The sequence below is a fragment of the Symsagittifera roscoffensis genome, chromosome 6 (genome assembly GCF_963678635.1).
Source record: "Symsagittifera roscoffensis chromosome 6, txSymRosc1.1, whole genome shotgun sequence".
Classification (NCBI taxonomy): domain Eukaryota; kingdom Metazoa; phylum Xenacoelomorpha; order Acoela; family Convolutidae; genus Symsagittifera; species Symsagittifera roscoffensis.
The window spans coordinates 33,618,618-33,633,824 of NC_087067.1; the positions used below are offsets into that span (position 1 = coordinate 33,618,618).

Sequence of the window (15,207 nt, forward strand, 5' to 3'; positions counted from 1 at the left end):
GTTTGTAGCTCAAGTGTACGTGGAGTAATCATCAGTTGAAAATTTGGGGGGACCCGAATTTCGGCCATTTTGGACGAAAATCGGCCTAAAAGCTAACTTTTAAGTTAGTGCAATTTTTTTTCTTGCATTTTTCAAGAGAATTGGGCTGCCCTCCGCTGTCTCAGAGTGCATTCAAAGAAAACTTATCAAATAGATTTGAATACTTACCTATTTAATAAGTTTATTACAACAAGTAGGCTAAAAGCAACTGACAGTATCCTGGCTGGTATTCAATCATATGCCACTTACAGTGGATGTGCGGCTATCATGCCATAGATGGTCATTCAAGGCACCTTGTACACGCTCCATAGGTTTTGACCAGCTGATTTGGCCATAAAACACATTGGGCCAAAAAAGTTCCAAACAATGTCAATTTTCAGTTTTTTGTTTGAAATGCATAAATTATAACGTGAGCGTGCAAAATTTTACATGGTATAAGAGCGTATTTTTACTTTCGCGCGAGGGCGAGTGTTTTAAAAGTAATGTACATAGACATAAGCTAGTAAGGATATAAATGAAAGCGGAGTAACTCAAATGCCTACGACCATACCATGTTGAATGCACCGGTTCTCGTCCGATCACCGAAGTTAAGCAACATTGGGCCTGGTTAGTACTTGGATGGGAGACCACCTGGGAACACCAGGTGTTGTAGGCTTTTATTTAAAGCAAAAATAATTCTTTTACTTTTATGCGCTAAGAGTTATTGCTGTTTAAATTTCGGTGATGTCAAAAAGTTAAGCCTAATCGAGCGTGGTGCAAAAATTTTCAATGGGTCAAATTTTGGCCAAAACAAAAGAAAACCGAAAAATTTCTTTTGCAGTATCAATTTTGTATACAATCAGCTGCTGATAGGTCAAAAATAATGGAGATAACTTTTGGGGTCTTTGAGTTATAGCCTTTTGAATTTCGGTGATGTCAAAAAAATAAGCCCAATCGAGCCTGGTGAATTGCGCGAACGGCCATAACTTGCCCAAAAATTTTAAAATATCCAAATTTTATTATTTGGATCACAAGATCATAGTCAAATCGTGGGGGACTGAGAAAATGAACCAATTTCGTCGGTCCAACACAAAGTTATAAGCTTTTGAAATCTCGGTGATACCAAAAAGTTAAGCCTAATCGAGCGTGGTGCAAAAATGAAATTTTCAAAATTTTTGTTTTTTTTTCGTTCAAAGTTCATTTTTTTCATCTCGTTTCATAAATTTGAGCTCAGGAAAATTCCAACGAGCCCAAAACGACGTTTGTAGCTCAAGTGTACGTGGAGTAATCATCAGTTGAAAATTTGGGGGGACCCGAATTTCGGCCATTTTGGACGAAAATCGGCCTAAAAGCTAACTTTTCAGTTAGTGCAATTTTTTTCTTGCATTTTTCAAGAGAGTTGGGCTGCCCTCCGCTGTCGCAGAGTGCATTCAAAGAAAACTTATCAAAAAGATTTGAATACTTACCTATTTAATAAGTTTATCACAACAATTAGGCTAAAAGCAACTGACAGTATCCTGGCTGGTATTCAATCATATGCCACTTACAGTGGATGTGAGGCTATCATGCCATAGATGGTCATTCAAGGCACCTTGTACACGCTTCATAGGTTTTGACCAGCTGATTTGGCCATGAAACACATTGGGCCAAAAAAATTCCAAACAAGGTCAATTTTCAGTATTTTGTTTGAAATGCATAAATTATAACGTGAGCGTGCAAAATTTTACATGGTATAAGAGCATATTTTTACTCTCGCGCGAGGGCGAGTGTTTTAAAAGTAATGTACATAGACATAAGCTAGTAAGGATATAAATGAAAGCGGAGTAACTCAAATGCCTACGACCATACCATGTTGAATGCACCGGTTCTCGTCCGATCACCTAAGTTAAGCAACATTGGGCCTGGTTAGTACTTGGATGGGAGACCGCCTGGGAACACCAGGTGTTGTAGGCTTTTATTTAAAGCAAAAGTAATTATTTTACTTTTATGCGCTAAGAGTTATTGCTGTTTAAATTTCGGTGATGTCAAAAAGTTTAGCCTAATCGAGCGTGGTGCAAAAATTTTCAATGGGTCAAATTTTGGCCAAAACAAAAGAAAACCGAAATTTTTTTTTGCAGTATCAATTTTGTGTACAATCAGCTGCTGATAGGTCAAAAATAATGGAGATAACTTTTGGGGTCTTTGAGTTATAGCCTTTTGAATTTCGGTGATGTCAAAAAAATAAGCCCAATCGAGCCTGGTGAATTGCGCGAACGGCCATAACTTGCCCAAAAATTTTAAAATTTCCAAATTTTATTATTTGGATCACAAGATCATAGTCAGATCTTGGGGGACTGAGAAAATGAACCAATTTCGTCCGTCCAACACAAAGTTATAAGCTTTTGAAATCTCGGTGATACCAAAAAGTTAAGCCTAATCGAACGTGGTGCAAAAAATGAAATTTTCAAAATTTTTGTTTTTTTTTCTATCAAAGTTCATTTTTTCATCTCGTTTCATAAATTTGAGCTCAGGAAAATTCCAACGAGCCCAAAACGACGTTTGTAGCTCAAGTGTACGTGGAGTAATCATCAGTTGAAAATTTGGGGGGACCCGAATTTCGGCCATTTTGGACGAAAATCGGCCTAAAAGCTAACTTTTCAGTTAGTGCAATTTTTTTCTTGCATTTTTCAAGAGAGTTGGGCTGCCCTCCGCTGTCGCAGAGTGCATTCAAAGAAAACTTATCAAAAAGATTTGAATACTTACCTATTTAATAAGTTTATCACAACAATTAGGCTAAAAGCAACTGACAGTATCCTGGCTGGTATTCAATCATATGCCACTTACAGTGGATGTGAGGCTATCATGCCATAGATGGTCATTCAAGGCACCTTGTACACGCTTCATAGGTTTTGACCAGCTGATTTGGCCATGAAACACATTGGGCCAAAAAAATTCCAAACAAGGTCAATTTTCAGTATTTTGTTTGAAATGCATAAATTATAACGTGAGCGTGCAAAATTTTATATGGTATAAGAGCATATTTTTACTCTCGCGCGAGGGCGAGTGTTTTAAAAGTAATGTACATAGACATAAGCTAGTAAGGATATAAATGAAAGCGGAGTAACTCAAATGCCTACGACCATACCATGTTGAATGCACCGGTTCTCGTCCGATCACCGAAGTTAAGCAACATTGGGCCTGGTTAGTACTTGGATGGGAGACCGCCTGGGAACACCAGGTGTTGTAGTCTTTTATTTAAAGCAAAAGTAATTCTTTTACTTTTATGCGCTAAGAGTTATTGCTGTTTAAAGTTCGGTGATGTCAAAAAGTTAAGCCTAATCGAGCGTGGTGCAAAAATTTTAAATGGGTCAAATTTTGGCCAAAACAAAAGAAAACCGAATTTTTTTTTTGCAGAATCAATTTTGTGTACAATCAGCTGCTGATAGGTCAAAAATAATGGAGATAACTTTTGGGGTCTTTGAGTTATAGCCTTTTGAATTTCGGTGATGTTAAAAAAATAAGCCCAATCGAGCCTGGTGAATTGCGCGAACTGCCATAACTTGCCCAAAAATTTTAAAATTTCCAAATTTTATTATTTGGATCACAAGATCATAGTCATATCTTGGGGGACTGAGAAAATGAACCAATTTCGTCGGTCCAACACAAAGTTATGAGCTTTTGAAATCTCGGTGATACCAAAAAGTTAAGCCTAATCGAGCGTGGTGCAAAAAATGAAATTTTCAAAATTTTTGTTTTTTTTTCGTTCAAAGTTCATTTTTTTCATCTCGTTTCATAAATTTGAGCTCAGGAAAATTCCAACGAGCCCAAAACGACGTTTGTAGCTCAAGTGTACGTGGAGTAATCATCAGTTGAAAATTTGGGGGGACCCGAATTTCGGCCATTTTGGACGAAAATCGGCCTAAAAGCTAACTTTCAAGTTAGTGCAATTTTTTTTCTTGCATTTTTCAAGAGAATTGGGCTGCCCTACGCTGTCGCAGAGTGCATTCAAAGAAAACTTATCAAATAGATTTGAATACTTACCTATTTAATAAGTTTATCACAACAATTAGGCTAAAAGCAACTGACAGTATCCTGGCTGGTATTCAATCATATGCCACTTACAGTGGATGTGCGGCTATCATGCCATAGATGGTCATTCAAGGCACCTTGTACACGCTCCAAAGGTTTTGACCAGCTGATTTGGCCATAAAACACATTGGGCCAAAAAAATTCCAAACAATGTCAATTTTCAGTATTTTGTTTGAAATGCATAAATTATAACGTGAGCGTGCAAAATTTTACATGGTATAAGAGCATATTTTTTACTTTCGCGCGAGGGTGAGAGTTTTAAAAGTAATGTACACAAACATAAGCTAGTAAGGATATAAATGAAAGCGGAGTAACTCAAATGCCTACGACCATACCATGTTGAATGCACCTGTTCTCGTCCGATCACCGAAGTTAAGCAACATTGGGCCTGGTTAGTACTTGGATGGGAGACCGCCTGGGAACACCAGGTGTTGTAGGCTTTTATTTAAAGCAAAAGTAATTCTTTTACTTTTATGCGCTAAGAGTTATTGCTGTTTAAAGTTCGGTGATGTCAAAAAGTTAAGCCTAATCGAGCGTGGTGCAAAAATATTCAATGGGTCAAATTTTGGCCAAAACAAAAAAAAACCGAAAAATTATTTTTGCAGTATCAATTTTGTGTACAATCAGCTGCTGATAGGTCAAAAATAATGGAGATAACTTTTGGGGTCTTTGAGTTATAGCCTTTTGAATTTCGGTGATTTCAAAAAAATAAAGCCCAATCGAGCCTGGCGAATTGCGCGAACGGCCATAACTTGCCCAAACATTTTAAAATTTCCAAATTTTATTATTTGGATCACAAGATCATAGTCAAACCTTGGGAGACTGAGAAAATGAACGAATTTCGTCGGTCCAACACAAAGTTATAAGCTTTTGAAATCTCGGTGATACCAAAAAGTTAAGCCTAATCGAGCGTGGTGCAAAAAATGAAATTTTCAAAATTTTTGTTTTTTTTTTCGTTCAAAGTTCATTTTTTTCATCTTGTTTCATAAATTTGAGCTCAGGACAATTCCAACGAGCCCAAAACGACGTTCGTAGCTCAAGTGTACGTGGAGTAATCATCAGTTGAAAATTTGGGTGGACCCGAATTTCGGCCATTTTGGACGAAAATCGGCCTAAAAGCTAACTTTCAAGTTAGTGCAATTTTTTTTCTTGCATTTTTCAAGAGAATTGGGCTGCCCTACGCTGTCGCAGAGTGCATTCAAAGAAAACTTATCAAATAGATTTGAATACTTACCTATTTAATAAGTTTATCACAACAATTAGGCTAAAAGCAACTGACAGTATCCTGGCTGGTATTCAATCATATGCCACTTACAGTGGATGTGCGGCTATCATGCCATAGATGGTCATTCAAGGCACCTTGTACACGCTCCAAAGGTTTTGACCAGCTGATTTGGCCATAAAACACATTGGGCCAAAAAAATTCCAAACAATGTCAATTTTCAGTATTTTGTTTGAAATGCATAAATTATAACGTGAGCGTGCAAAATTTTACATGGTATAAGAGCATATTTTTTACTTTCGCGCGAGGGTGAGAGTTTTAAAAGTAATGTACACAAACATAAGCTAGTAAGGATATAAATGAAAGCGGAGTAACTCAAATGCCTACGACCATACCATGTTGAATGCACCTGTTCTCGTCCGATCACCGAAGTTAAGCAACATTGGGCCTGGTTAGTACTTGGATGGGAGACCGCCTGGGAACACCAGGTGTTGTAGGCTTTTATTTAAAGCAAAAGTAATTCTTTTACTTTTATGCGCTAAGAGTTATTGCTGTTTAAAGTTCGGTGATGTCAAAAAGTTAAGCCTAATCGAGCGTGGTGCAAAAATATTCAATGGGTCAAATTTTGGCCAAAACAAAAAAAAAACCGAAAAATTATTTTTGCAGTATCAATTTTGTGTACAATCAGCTGCTGATAGGTCAAAAATAATGGAGATAACTTTTGGAGTCTTTGAGTTATAGCCTTTTGAATTTCGGTGATTTCAAAAAAAAAAAGCCCAATCGAGCCTGGCGAATTGCGCGAACGGCCATAACTTGCCCAAACATTTTAAAATTTCCAAATTTTATTATTTGGATCACAAGATCATAGTCAAACCTTGGGAGACTGAGAAAATGAACGAATTTCGTCGGTCCAACACAAAGTTATAAGCTTTTGAAATCTCGGTGATACCAAAAAGTTAAGCCTAATCGAGCGTGGTGCAAAAAATGAAATTTTCAAAATTTTTGTTTTTTTTTTCGTTCAAAGTTCATTTTTTTCATCTTGTTTCATAAATTTGAGCTCAGGACAATTCCAACGAGCCCAAAACGACGTTCGTAGCTCAAGTGTACGTGGAGTAATCATCAGTTGAAAATTTGGGGGGACCCGAATTTCGGCCATTTTGGAGAAAATCGGCCTAAAAGCTAACTTTTAAGTTAGTGCAATTTTTTTTCTTGCATTTTTCAAGAGAATTGGGATGCCCTACGCTGTTGCAGAGTGCATTCAAAGAAAACTTATCAAATAGATTTGAATACTTACCTATTTATTAAGTTTATCACAACAATTAGGCTAAAAGCAACTGACAGTATCCTGGCTGGTATTCAATCATATGCCACTTACAGTGGATGTGCGGCTATCATGCCATAGATGGTCATTCAAGGCACCTTGTACACGCTCCATAGGTTTTGACCAGCTGATTTGGCCATAAAACACATTTTGGCCAAAAAAATTCCAAACAATGTCAATTTTCAGTATTTTGTTTGAAATGCATAAATTATAACGTGAGCGTGCAAAATTTTACATGGTGTAAGAGCATATTTTTACTCTCGCGCGAGGGCGAGTGTTTTAAAAGTAATGTACATAGACATAAGCTAGTAAGGATATAAATGAAAGCGGAGTAACTCAAATGCCTACGACCATACCATGTTGAATGCACCGGTTCTCGTCCGATCACCGAAGTTAAGCAACATTGGGCCTGGTTAGTACTTGGATGGGAGACCGCCTGGGAACACCAGGTGTTGTAGGCTTTTATTTAAAGCAAAAGTAATTCTTTTACTTTTATGCGCTAAGAGTTATTGCTGTTTAAAGTTCGGTGATGTCAAAAAGTTAAGCCTAATCGAGCGTGGTGCAAAAATATTCAATGGGTCAAATTTTGGCCAAAACAAAAAAAAACCGAAAAATTATTTTTGCAGTATCAATTTTGTGTACAATCAGCTGCTGATAGGTCAAAAATAATGGAGATAACTTTTGGGGTCTTTGAGTTATAGCCTTTTGAATTTCGGTGATTTCAAAAAAATAAGCCCAATCGAGCCTGGTGAATTGCGCGAACGGCCATAACTTGCCCAAAAATTTTAAAATTTCCAAATTTTATTATTTGGATCACAAGATCATAGTCAAATCTTGGGAGACTGAGAAAATGAACCAATTTCGTCGGTCCAACACAAAGTTATAAGCTTTTGAAATCTCGGTGATACCAAAAAGTTAAGCCTAATCGAGCGTGGTGCAAAAATTGAAATTTTCAAAATTTTTGTTTTTTTTTTCGTTCAAAGTTCATTTTTTTTTCATCTTGTTTCATAAATTTGAGCTCAGGACAATTCCAACAAGCCCAAAACGACGTTTGTAGCTCAAGCGTACGTGGAGTAATCATCAGTTGAAAATTTGGGGGGACCCGAATTTCGGCCATTTTGGAGAAAATCGGCCTAAAAGCTAACTTTTAAGTTAGTGCAGTTTTTTTTCTTGCATTTTTCAAGAGAATTGGGCTGCCCTCCGCTGTCGCAGAGTGCATTCAAAGAAAACTTATCAAATAGATTTGAATACTTACCTATTTAATAAGTTTATCACAACAATTAGGCTAAAAGCAACTGACAGTATCCTGGCTGGTATTCAATCATATGCCACTTACAGTGGATGTGCGGCTATCATGCAATAGATGGTCATTCAAGGCACCTTGTACACGCTCCATAGGTTTTGACCAGCTGATTTGGCCATAAAACACATTTGGGCCAAAAAAATTCCAAACAATGTCAATTTTCAGTATTTTGTTTGAAATGCATAAATTATAACGTGAGCGTGCAAAATTTTAAATGGTGTAAGAGCATACTTTTACTCTCGCGCGAGGGCGAGGTTTTTTAAAAGTAATGTGCATAGACATAAGCTAGTAAGGATATAAATGAAAGCGGAGTAACTCAAATGCCTACGACCATACCATGTTGAATGCACCGGTTCTCGTCCGATCACCGAAGTTAAGCAACATTGGGCCTGATTAGTACTTGGATGGGAGACCGCCTGGGAACACCAGGTGTTGTAGGCTTTTATTTAAAGCAAAAGTAATTCTTTTACTTTTATGCGCTAAGAGTTATTGCTGTTTAAAGTTCGGTGATGTCAAAAAGTTAAGCCTAATCGAGCGTGGTGCAAAAATATTCAATGGGTCAAATTTTGGCCAAAACAAAAAAAAACCGAAAAATTATTTTTGCAGTATCAATTTTGTGTACAATCAGCTGCTGATAGGTCAAAAATAATGGAGATAACTTTTGGGGTCTTTGAGTTATAGCCTTTTGAATTTCGGTGATTTCAAAAAAATAAGCCCAATCGAGCCTGGTGAATTGCGCGAACGGCCATAACTTGCCCAAAAATTTTAAAATTTCCAAATTTTATTATTTGGATCACAAGATCATAGTCAAATCTTGGGAGACTGAGAAAATGAACCAATTTCGTCGGTCCAACACAAAGTTATAAGCTTTTGAAATCTCGGTGATACCAAAAAGTTAAGCCTAATCGAGCGTGGTGCAAAAATTGAAATTTTCAAAATTTTTGTTTTTTTTTCGTTCAAAGTTCATTTTTTTTCATCTTGTTTCATAAATTTGAGCTCAGGACAATTCCAACAAGCCCAAAACGACGTTTGTAGCTCAAGCGTACGTGGAGTAATCATCAGTTGAAAATTTGGGGGGACCCGAATTTCGGCCATTTTGGAGAAAATCGGCCTAAAAGCTAACTTTTAAGTTAGTGCAGTTTTTTTTCTTGCATTTTTCAAGAGAATTGGGCTGCCCTCCGCTGTCGCAGAGTGCATTCAAAGAAAACTTATCAAATAGATTTGAATACTTACCTATTTAATAAGTTTATCACAACAATTAGGCTAAAAGCAACTGACAGTATCCTGGCTGGTATTCAATCATATGCCACTTACAGTGGATGTGCGGCTATCATGCAATAGATGGTCATTCAAGGCACCTTGTACACGCTCCATAGGTTTTGACCAGCTGATTTGGCCATAAAACACATTTGGGCCAAAAAAATTCCAAACAATGTCAATTTTCAGTATTTTGTTTGAAATGCATAAATTATAACGTGAGCGTGCAAAATTTTAAATGGTGTAAGAGCATACTTTTACTCTCGCGCGAGGGCGAGGTTTTTTAAAAGTAATGTGCATAGACATAAGCTAGTAAGGATATAAATGAAGGCGGAGTAACTCAAATGCCTACGACCATACCATGTTGAATGCACCGGTTCTCGTCCGATCACCGAAGTTAAGCAACATTGGGCCTGGTTAGTACTTGGATGGGAGACCGCCTGGGAACACCAGGTGTTGTAGGCTTTTATTTAGAGCAAAAGTAATTCTATTACTTTTATGCGCTAAAAAGCTTATAACTGTTTAAAGTTCGGTGATGTCAAAAAGTTAAGCCTAATCGAGCGTGGTGCAAACATTTTCAATGGGTCAAATTTTGGCCAAAACAAAAGAAAACCGATAAATTTCTTTTGCAGTATCAATTTTGTGTACAATCAGCTGCTGATAGGTCAAAAATAATGGAGATAACTTTTGGGGTCTTTGAGTTATAGCCTTTTGAATTTCGGTGATGTCAAAAAAATAAGCCCAATCGAGCCTGGTGAATTGCGCTAACGGCCATAACTTGCCCAAAAATTTTAAAATTTCCAAATTTAATTATTTGGATCACAAGATCATAGTCAAATCTTGGGGGACTGAGAAAATGAACCAATTTCGTCGGTCCAACACAAAGTTATAAGCTTTTGAAATCTCGGTGATACCAAAAAGTTAAGCCTGATCGAGCGTGGTGCAAAAAATGAAATTTTCAAAATTTTTGTTTTTTTTTCGTTCAATGTTCATTTTTTTCATCTCGTTTCATCCATTTGAGCTCAGGACAATTCCAACGAGCCCAAAACGTTGTTTGTAGCTCAAGTGTACGTGGAGTAATCATCAGTTGAAAATTTAGGGGGACCCGAATTTCGGCCATTTTGGACGAAAATCGGCCTAAAAGCTAAGTGCAATTTTTTTTCTTGCATTTTTCAAGAGAATTGGGCTGCCCTCCGCTATCGCAGAGTGCATTCAAAGAAAACTTATCAAATAGATTTGAATACTTACCTATTTAATAAGTTTATCACAACAATTAGGCTAAAAGCAACTGACAGTATCCTGGCTGGTATTCAATCATATGCCACTTACAGTGGATGTGCGGCTATCATGCCATAGATGGTCATTCAAGGCACCTTGTACACGCTCCATTGGTTTTGACCAGCTGATTTGGCCATAAAACACATTGGGCCAAAAAAATTCCAAACAATGTCAATTTTCAGTATTTTGTTTGAAATGCATAAATTATAACGTGAGCGTGCAAAATTTTACATGGTATAAGAGCATATTTTTACTCTCGCGCGAGGGCGAGTGTTTTAAAAGTAATGTACATAGACATAAGCTAGTAAGGATATAAATGAAAGCGGAGTAACTCAAATGCCTACGACCATACCATGTTGAATGCACCGGTTCTCGTCCGATCACCGAAGTTAAGCAACATTGGGCCTGGTTAGTACTTGGATGGGACACCGCCTGGGAACACCAGGTGTTGTAGGCTTTTATTTAAAGCAAAAGTAATTCTTTTACTTTTTTGCGCTAAGAGTTATTGCTGTTTAAAGTTCGGTGATGTCAAAAAATTAAGCCTAATCGAGCGTGGTGCAAAAATTTTCAATGGGTCAAATTTTGGCCAAAACAAAAGAAAACCGAAATTTTTTTTTGCAGTATCAATTTTGTGTACAATCAGCTGCTGATAGGTCAAAAATAAGGGAGATAACTTTTGGGGTCTTTGAGTTATAGCCTTTTGAATTTCGGTGATGTCAAAAAAATAAGCCCAATCGAGCCTGGTGAATTGCGCGAACGGCCATAACTTGCCCAAAAATTTTAAAATTTCCAAATTTTATTATTTGTATCACAAGATCATAGTCCAATCTTGGGGGACTGAGAAAATGAACCAATTTCGTCGGTCCAACACAAAGTTATAAGCTTTTGAAATCTCGGTGATACCAAAAAGTTAAGCCTAATCGAGCGTGGTGCAAAAAATGAAATTTTCAAAATTTTTGTTTTTTTTTCGTTCAAAGTTCATTTTTGTCATCTTGTTTCATAAATTTGAGCTCAGGAAAATTCCAACGAGCCCAACACGACGTTTGTAGCTCAAGTGTACGTGGAGTAATCATCAGTTGAAAATTTGGGGGGACCCGAATTTCGGCCATTTTGGAGAAAATCGGCCTAAAAGCTAACTTTTAAGTTAGTGCAATTTTTTTTCTTGTATTTTTCAAGAGAATTGGGCTGCCCTCCACTGTCGCAGAGTGCATTCAAAGAAAACTTATCAAATAGATTTGAATACTTACCTATTTAATAAGTTTATCACAACAATTAGGCTAAAAGCAACTGACAGTATCCTGGCTGGTATTCAATCATATGCCACTTACAGTGGATGTGCGGCTATCATGCCATAGATGGTCATTCAAGGCACCTTGTACACGCTCCATAGGTTTTGACCAGCTGATTTGGCCATAAAACACATTTTGGCCAAAAAAATTCCAAACAATGTCAATTTTCAGTATTTTGTTTGAAATGCATAAATTATAACGTGAGCGTGCAAAATTTTACATGGTGTAAGAGCATATTTTTACTCTCGCGCGAGGGCGAGTGTTTTAAAAGTAATGTACATAGACATAAGCTAGTAAGGATATAAATGAAAGCGGAGTAACTCAAATGCCTACGACCATACCATGTTGAATGCACCGGTTCTCGTCCGATCACCGAAGTTAAGCAACATTGGGCCTGGTTAGTACTTGGATGGGAGACCGCCTGGGAACACCAGGTGTTGTAGGCTTTTATTTAAAGCAAAAGTAAATATTTTACTTTTATGCGCTAAGAGTTATTGCTGTTTAAATTTCGGTGATGTCAAAAAGTTAAGCCTAATCGAGCGTGGTGCAAAAATTTTCAATGGGTCAAATTTTGGCCAAAACAAAAGAAAACCGAAAATTTTTTTTTGCAGTATCAATTTTGTGTACAATCAGCTGCTGATAGGTCAAAAATAATGGAGATAACTTTTGGGGTCTTTGAGTTATAGCCTTTTGAATTTCGGTGATGTCAAAAAAATAAGCCCAATCGAGCCTGGTGAATTGCGCGAACGGCCATAACTTGCCCAAAAATTTTAAAATTTCCAAATTTTATTATTTGGATCACAAGATCATAGTCCAATCTTGGCGGACTGAGAAAATGAACCAATTTCGTCGGTCCAACACAAAGTTATAAGCTTTTGAAATCTCGGTGATACCAAAAAGTTAAGCCTAATCGAGCGTGGTGCAAAAAATGAAATTTTCAAAATTTTTGTTTTTTTTTCGTTCAAAGTTCATTTTTTTCATCTCGTTTCATAAATTTGAGCTCAGGAAAATTCCAATGAGCCCAAAACGACGTTTGTAGCTCAAGTGTACGTGGAGTAATCATCAGTTGAAAATTTGGGGGGACCCGAATTTCGGCCATTTTGGAGAAAATCGGCCTAAAAGCTAACTTTTAAGGTAGTGCAATTTTTTTCTTGTATTTTTCAAGAGAATTGGGCTGCCCTCCACTGTCGCAGAGTGCATTCAAAGAAAACTTATCAAATAGATTTGAATACTTACCTATTTAATAAGTTTATCACAACAATTAGGCTAAAAGCAACTGACAGTATCCTGGCTGGTATTCAATCATATGCCACTTACAGTGGATGTGCGGCTATCATGCCATAGATGGTCATTCAAGGCACCTTGTACACGCTCCATAGGTTTTGACCAGCTGATTTGGCCATAAAACACATTTTGGCCAAAAAAATTCCAAACAATGTCAATTTTCAGTATTTTGTTTGAAATGCATAAATTATAACGTGAGCGTGCAAAATTTTACATGGTGTAAGAGCATATTTTTACTCTCGCGCGAGGGCGAGTGTTTTAAAAGTAATGTACATAGACATAAGCTAGTAAGGATATAAATGAAAGCGGAGTAACTCAAATGCCTACGACCATACCATGTTGAATGCACCGGTTCTCGTCCGATCACCGAAGTTAAGCAACATTGGGCCTGGTTAGTACTTGGATGGGAGACCGCCTGGGAACACCAGGTGTTGTAGGCTTTTATTTAAAGCAAAAGTAATTCTTTTACTTTTATGCGCTAAGAGTTATTGCTGTTTAAAGTTCGGTGATGTCAAAAAGTTAAGCCTAATCGAGCGTGGTGCAAAAATTTTCAATGGGTCAAATTTTGGCCAAAACAAAAGAAAACCGATAAATTTCATTTGCAGTATCAATTTTGTGTACAATCAGCTGCTGATAGGTCAAAAATAATGGAGATAACTTTTGGGGTCTTTGAGTTATAGCCTTTTGAATTTCGGTGATGTCAAAAAAATAAGCCCAATCGAGCCTGGTGAATTGCGCTAACGGCCATAACTTGCCCAAAAATTTTAAAATTTCCAAATTTAATTATTTGGATCACAAGATCATAGTCAAATCTTGGGGGAATGAGAAAATGAACCAATTTCGTCGGTCCAACACAAAGTTATAAGCTTTTGAAATCTCGTTGATACCAAAAAGTTAAGCCTGATCGAGCGTGGTGCAAAAAATGAAATTTTCAAAATTTTTGTTTTTTTTTTCGTTCAAAGTTCATTTTTTTCATCTTGTTTCATAAATTTGAGCTCAGGACAATTCCAACGAGCCCAAAACGACGTTTGTAGCTCAAGTGTACGTGGAGTAATCATCAGTTGAAAATTTGGGGGGACCCGAATTTCGGCCATTTTGGAGAAAATCGGCCTAAAAGCTAACTTTAACGTTAGTGCAATTTTTTTTCTTGTATTTTTCAAGAGAATTGGGCTGCCCTCCGCTGTCGCAGAGTGCATTCATACTTACCTATTTAATAAGTTTATCACAACAATTAGGCTAAAAGCAACTGACAGTATCCTGGCTGGTATTCAATCATATGCCACTTACAGTGGATGTGCGGCTATCATGCCATAGATGGTCATTCAAGGCACCTTGTACACGCTCCATAGGTTTTGACCAGCTGATTTGGCCATAAAACACATTTTGGCCCAAAAAATTCCAAACAATGTCAATTTTCAGTATTTTGTTTGAAATGCATAAACTATAACGTGAGCGTGCAAAATTTTACATGGTGTAAGAGCATATTTTTACTCTCGCGCGAGAACGAGTGTTTTAAAAGTAATGTACATAGACATAAGCTAGTAAGGATATAAATGAAAGCGGAGTAACTCAAATGCCTACGACCATACCATGTTGAATGCACCGGTTCTCGTCCGATCACCGAAGTTAAGCAACATTGGGCCTGGTTAGTACTTGGATGGGAGACCGCCTGGGAACACCAGGTGTTGTAGGCTTTTATTTAAAGCAAAAGTAATTCTTTTACTTTATGCGCTAAGAGTTATTGCTGTTTAAAGTTCGGTGATGTCAAAAAGTTAAGCCTAATCGAGCGTGGTGCAAAAATTTTCAATGGGTCAAATTTTGGCCAAAACAAAAGAAAACCGATAAATTTCTTTTGCAGTATCAATTTTGTGTACAATCAGCTGCTGATAGGTCAAAAATAATGGAGATAACTTTTGGGGTCTTTGAGTTATAGCCTTTTGAATTTCGGTGATGTCAAAAAAATAAGCCCAATCGAGCCTGGTGAATTGCGCTAACGGCCATAACTTGCCCAAAAATTTTAAAATTTCCAAACTTAATTATTTGGATCACAAGATCATAGTCAAATCTTGGGGGACTGAGAAAATGAACCAATTTCATCGGTCCAACACAAAGTTATAAGCTTTTGAAATCTCGGTGATACCAAAAAGTTAAGCCTGATCGAGCGTGG

At 37.2% G+C, this 15,207-nt stretch overlaps 12 non-coding genes across 12 annotated transcripts; all 12 read left to right on the forward strand.

Moving 5' to 3' along the window:
• Positions 1-575: 575 nt before the first annotated feature.
• LOC134850173 (5S ribosomal RNA) lies at positions 576-694 on the forward strand. The gene has a single exon (XR_010164145.1). It is a non-coding gene; the product is annotated as a 5S ribosomal RNA (ribosomal RNA).
• A 1,158-nt stretch (positions 695-1,852) lies between these two features.
• LOC134849091 (5S ribosomal RNA) lies at positions 1,853-1,971 on the forward strand. The gene has a single exon (XR_010163132.1). It is a non-coding gene; the product is annotated as a 5S ribosomal RNA (ribosomal RNA).
• Positions 1,972-3,128: 1,157 nt separating this feature from the next.
• Positions 3,129-3,247, forward strand: LOC134848930 (5S ribosomal RNA). Its single transcript, XR_010162980.1, has one exon. It is a non-coding gene; the product is annotated as a 5S ribosomal RNA (ribosomal RNA).
• Positions 3,248-4,407: 1,160 nt separating this feature from the next.
• Positions 4,408-4,526, forward strand: LOC134849098 (5S ribosomal RNA). The gene has a single exon (XR_010163140.1). It is a non-coding gene; the product is annotated as a 5S ribosomal RNA (ribosomal RNA).
• A 1,163-nt stretch (positions 4,527-5,689) lies between these two features.
• On the forward strand, positions 5,690-5,808 carry LOC134849101 (5S ribosomal RNA). The gene has a single exon (XR_010163141.1). It is a non-coding gene; the product is annotated as a 5S ribosomal RNA (ribosomal RNA).
• Positions 5,809-6,971: 1,163 nt separating this feature from the next.
• On the forward strand, positions 6,972-7,090 carry LOC134849872 (5S ribosomal RNA). Its single transcript, XR_010163859.1, has one exon. It is a non-coding gene; the product is annotated as a 5S ribosomal RNA (ribosomal RNA).
• A 1,164-nt stretch (positions 7,091-8,254) lies between these two features.
• LOC134850196 (5S ribosomal RNA) lies at positions 8,255-8,373 on the forward strand. Its single transcript, XR_010164166.1, has one exon. It is a non-coding gene; the product is annotated as a 5S ribosomal RNA (ribosomal RNA).
• A 1,162-nt stretch (positions 8,374-9,535) lies between these two features.
• LOC134849873 (5S ribosomal RNA) lies at positions 9,536-9,654 on the forward strand. Its single transcript, XR_010163860.1, has one exon. It is a non-coding gene; the product is annotated as a 5S ribosomal RNA (ribosomal RNA).
• Positions 9,655-10,805: 1,151 nt separating this feature from the next.
• Positions 10,806-10,924, forward strand: LOC134848951 (5S ribosomal RNA). Its single transcript, XR_010163000.1, has one exon. It is a non-coding gene; the product is annotated as a 5S ribosomal RNA (ribosomal RNA).
• A 1,159-nt stretch (positions 10,925-12,083) lies between these two features.
• On the forward strand, positions 12,084-12,202 carry LOC134849874 (5S ribosomal RNA). Its single transcript, XR_010163861.1, has one exon. It is a non-coding gene; the product is annotated as a 5S ribosomal RNA (ribosomal RNA).
• A 1,159-nt stretch (positions 12,203-13,361) lies between these two features.
• Positions 13,362-13,480, forward strand: LOC134849876 (5S ribosomal RNA). Its single transcript, XR_010163863.1, has one exon. It is a non-coding gene; the product is annotated as a 5S ribosomal RNA (ribosomal RNA).
• Positions 13,481-14,615: 1,135 nt separating this feature from the next.
• On the forward strand, positions 14,616-14,734 carry LOC134849877 (5S ribosomal RNA). The gene has a single exon (XR_010163864.1). It is a non-coding gene; the product is annotated as a 5S ribosomal RNA (ribosomal RNA).
• The last annotated feature ends 473 nt before the right edge of the window (positions 14,735-15,207 follow it).